Source organism: Cyprinodon variegatus, unplaced genomic scaffold, assembly GCF_000732505.1.
Source record: "Cyprinodon variegatus isolate N-32 unplaced genomic scaffold, C_variegatus-1.0 Scaffold603, whole genome shotgun sequence".
NCBI classification, from domain to species: domain Eukaryota; kingdom Metazoa; phylum Chordata; class Actinopteri; order Cyprinodontiformes; family Cyprinodontidae; genus Cyprinodon; species Cyprinodon variegatus.
The window spans coordinates 201,299-206,543 of NW_015151056.1; positions in this window are offsets into that span (position 1 = coordinate 201,299).

Here is a 5,245-nt window from a genome sequence, read left to right on the forward strand (position 1 = left end):
TGGACTCAGATTTATGGGGTCTGTTGAAATAATCTCACATCTCCTTTTTGCTTCATGAGGCTGTCATAAACCTGCATCCGAAAGTGTTTTATTCTTCAGAGAAAAGGTCTCAAGGCTGTAAAAAAAAAAAAAATTTTAAATCCATTACTCTGAATCTGGAACTGTTACATTAGCTGCCGGGTTTTTTACAGTTTAAGAAATGTGCAACTTGTTAACGAAAGGTCTTGACTTGTAGAGAATTTCTTTTTCAATTTCAAATGAGATGCAATTTGATGCAATAAATCTTGTAAAGCTGTTTTTAAGAATGACTGAAAGTTCAAGAAGGAAGCTTAGTTTGAAAACTAAATCCACAGAGTTTGAGCGAAATTATGTTGGACTATTTTTCATTTTGTTAATGTGGTTTAAAAGAACAAACGTGAGAGTGGTGCTCAGAAAAACTGCTGCTTAGTTACAAAAGGATTTAAACTTTTTAACAGAATGAGGTTTAAATGGGCTTAGTACAGCTGCAGTCTAGACCAAACAACATAGGAACTTAGCAACAATGTAAAAATGTGTTCTTTCCTGAAATCTGTTCTCTTATTTTGAAAGATGCATAATTAGTATTCTGAGTAAATTAATTTTAGAAGTAAAAAAAATCTTCTATTGATGAACACTGAAAAACATTTCTAGTATTATCTTCTAAATGAACAGGAAACTTAACAGGAAAATATAGTCTTAAACTCTAAATGGATATGTATAATTTTTTTTGCTTTATTTGGCTATGAATGTGAGATCCTACCTGTTCTTACCAGATAAATTAATGTTTCGAATTGCAAATTTGTGATATAATAGTACTAAATAAACATGAGCCCCGAATAAAAAGAAATGAGAATGTTGATTAAATAAAGCCCATTGCTAAGGTATGTTTTGATGAAATGACAAACTACACAGATTATTGTCAAAGGTGTATTCGGTAAATGAAAAGCAACAGCTGCACAGGTTCATACATTTTGCTTATTGGCAGCCAGAACTGTGTCATTTAAAAAAAAAATCAAGTTTACATCATGGCAGGCAATGATCTTCTTCAAATGTGAGGAGGATGAAGCGTTGAACCTAAATCACCACCAGAGAGCGGCAGATATATCTGCAGAAAATCCTGCAGTCACAGGTAGTAAAACCAATGCAGAAGTGGCGGACTAAGGTTTAAGGTAGAACATAAGCAGAAACTGATTCAGAGGCTCAACTCCATCACATAAATTAACTCACTTTTAAACTTTCTATGCATGATCAAGTTTTTACTGTGCATTTATACAATGCACAGTAACAGCAACAACCGATTTATGTTCAATGCCTGGCTGGCTGCACTGTTTATTCTGAAGGAATTTCCTGTACATCCTTTACCTCTATGCAGTCATCATGACAGGGGGAAAAAGCAGATCAGGGTCTGTTGAGTCGGATGCAGGCAGTTTGTTCTGCCCACTAGACCCAGTTTATCTCTAAAACAAAAAAAAAAAGATTTTTGGGTGAGTTACCCTTCAAGAGTTGTATTTTCTGTGCTGACCAAAAACGGTTAAGTTAATTTAGTCTATAGTTTGGAATGCCCAAGACCTGGAAAAATAGCAGTTTAAGCTAAGTGTTAGGATGAAGACTGAGGCATGGACTGCTGAGATCATGTTTCTTCCAGATATGTGCAATAAACTCTAAGACACTGTTTACTGTGTAACTTCAACATAAAAGCTTTTACTAACTGGGCCTAAAACAAAAATCAAGACAGAATCTGCTGTATGCCCAGATATTTTGGTGATAAATGCAGAATATCTGGCTTTCTATGAAATTTTATTACAGCATATGGACTGTACAACATATACATGCATTTATGCATTTGTTTGAAGTGCCTTTAACAGTTATTTGTTTTGTTCAAAAATTCAATTTGCATTAGTGAAAATGTATATATATATTTTTCTACAACTTTTTTGGTGCATTGTCTTATGTATTTGTACCTCTATGTACAACTAACATTATTTTATTGTTTAAATATTACAAACTCCAAATTAAATAGTATTTTCAGCAGGAATAAAAGATTTGTGATCTTAGAGTGAGCAAGGACAGAGGAGACTCTGGTGAGTAAACACTGATTAGCATGCACCTTGTGCCCAGACAAGTTGTTGCAGCTTTCGCTTCGTGTTGACATGAAAAGGCAGACACAAAGAAGAGAAGACAACAGGAAATCAGAGCTGAAGCCAGGAAAGCGTCTCTCAAGGACCTGACCTATTTGGCCCTGTGAAAACCAGGAGCATCTCCTTCTGTGGGCTTCTCCTGACCTTTGGCTTTTTGCATGTGTAGTAAATGTTCTGTCTTTGCATTTGGTGACATTTACAGCCACTGTGATCACTTTCTCAAAAGCAACTACAGGATTCAAAAAGAGTTAACCTGTGATTTTCCACTGATCCTGGTTAACTTTGAGTGTTAGAAAATGATTTTCCTTTCTGTTTTGCAAGACCATAAAGAATAATGTTGGTTTAACAGTTTTGTTTAGTGAAGAGAAAATTCAGAAAATGTAATTCTGTCTTTAGTTTAAGGATATGCCAAAAAAAGAAGCTGAGAGGAATGCAGAGCAAATTAATGAAAACCACTGGATACATTTAAATATATTTTCTTAGAATATCTAAAAATGTCTATTTATTTTAGGATGTTACACCCAAGGTGTAACCTTGTGATGGAAGTTGGTAGGGACACTTTTAGGGTGGTGGCTGATGGACCTACATTTACTCCACACAAACGCTTTCAATAGGGTTTCTATTTTCCAAAAATGAGCTCAAACATATATTTATTGAATTAATTGCTTTCCTATTGTTGAGAACACAAAAGATCCAAAATACACTAACATTTATATCTATAGATAGACGTCAATGCATATATAAGAAAATTATGAATGACAGCCGATTCCGATGCAAACAGCAATATATCATGCCTCCCTAGTATGCACACAATTTCAGTTTCATTCGTCCATCCATCCAGAAAAATGTGGATTGATTAATGGATATTTTTACTTTCAGCAACATTAGTGATATCCTCCTTCAAAAGCAGAAAAATCTAATTTAGAAATTTGTCCCACATATTGCCAAAGTCTATGTATTGAAATTATTGGTGTGGACATGTCCCCACCAGGCCAAAGTTGGTGAGGGACATGTCCACACCAGTCCTTCAGAAAGTTACGCCTGTGCGTTACACATATTTTTAGGCATATATTCTTTGGTTTCCGCCATCAGATACCGTCTTCTGTCAGTTTAGCACTGATAAAAAAGCAGGACAGAATATAAATCACAATAAAAGAATATATATATAAAAAAAAAACTGTCCTATTTGGGAATACCAGCCCCCCTAACAACCTAACAGAGCTGCTTTGAATTGTGGCACCTTTATGTTGGGCTGTGTAAATAAAAAGCACCAGAGGATGGTCGGTCTTTATGCAGTCACAATTAGGTTTTTATGGCATATTTAAAACCCATTAAAATCTCCATGACAAATCGCTTAGCATGGGAGTTTCCAGTGTTTTGCACATGGAGAAAGGCCAGAACTCAGCTGAAAGAGGAAACATATATGATGGCTTTCTGAAACAGCAAAATGTTCATAAGCAAAACTTCATATACTTTTGTGTGAATAAGTACCCTTAAGTTGTTTTAAGAGTATTGAGTCTGGATGTTTTATTAAATGTCTTGGTTAAAGTTAGACACCCTGGTGCAATGCAGTAGAAGTCATCTCCCATTTCTTATCTTTAGTTCACAGTTTGAGTACATCATCTACAGCTCAGGTGTCATAGCTTGACATTTTTTTAAAACATCTTCTAAGCTATGCAACAAAGGCAGGAACTCAAACTAATTAAAACAAAAGAAAACAACTTTGTAAATTAGTTTGGCTGCAGAACCACAGTAGCCAAATTAAGGTATTACCTCTTATTATTTTAAAATAAAAATGTAATTTTTGCATTTCCTGTGGCAGCCGAAAAAAAAAAAAAAAAATGAAAAACTGCTTAACTTATTTCTTTGTACTATTTTAATACATGTATTTTTCTGCTCTTTTACTCCAGTGATTGCACAACTGATCATCTTTGATCTTGTTGGAGCTTAAAGTAATTATGCATGGTTTGAATTCAGCGGCCAATTTCACTGATGGCACATTTCCTGGAGGACACCGTGGAGCTGCCACCTTTCTTGCTTCTGGGTCTGATTGTAATCAGAGAAAATTGGACAAAATTAGCTTGGATCAAGATTAAACCATTAATGGAAGCAATTATTTCCATTTGTTTAGACCATTATTTGCTCCTTGGGACTGAACTTGATCATATATTTTATACATGTGCGCTCATTCTGTATAGATTCCTGATTGCTGGTTGTGTAAGAAAGAGGAGTGAGGAGAGTTAAAGAAACTGTTTTTTTCCCCGTAATGCATATTCCAGACTCGTACCACTCTGATGGTTCAGGAGATTTATGAAGGAGAGTTTGTATCCCTTCTCAGACTGAGATTTAAAAACGAGCCAGACAGTCACCGTCATGCTATACAGGGAGAGGAGACAACTGTCAGTTTCCAATGGAACCCTTGTGGATCTGCACAAGCTTTTTTAAACTGTCTTCTCACAGGGTATTCTAAAAAAACAGACCTATTAAAATAGCAAATTCTTAATTGTTTTAGTCACCATGAAAATCAAAAACAACACACTAATGCATCTCTTTTAATAATTCAATACTTCATTAAGGATGTGATTGTTCACATACGGTATATTTATGTGAAGATTAAGCAAAATTCCTTTAGATTCCTTAATTCCTTATTTTCAGTTTTTCATTAATTCATTTGTTCAGTAAATTGTGTCAGATTAATTCCCCCCAGATACCTGAACAAATAATTTCCAAACGACAATATGCTTCTAAAAGCTTCTGACTGGGAAACCGAGAAGCAATCAGAGCTTAAAGACTGAGAAGTGAAACAGTTGGAAAAAAGCTCCTAATGTCATTCTTTTTCTGTCCAAAACCCAACTGTTAGGCTGGGTCAGTTTCCCTTTAAAAACAAAGCACCATCTGTTGAAGTTGTTTGCAGTAGTGACTGATGAAACAAAAGTGAATCGGGTGTTGTGTTTTTATGGTTAAACAGTGTACAAGTTGATACATGGTATCTATCTGTTTTAGTTTTATATATATATATATATATATATATATATATATATATATATATATATATATATATATATATATATATATATATATATATACAT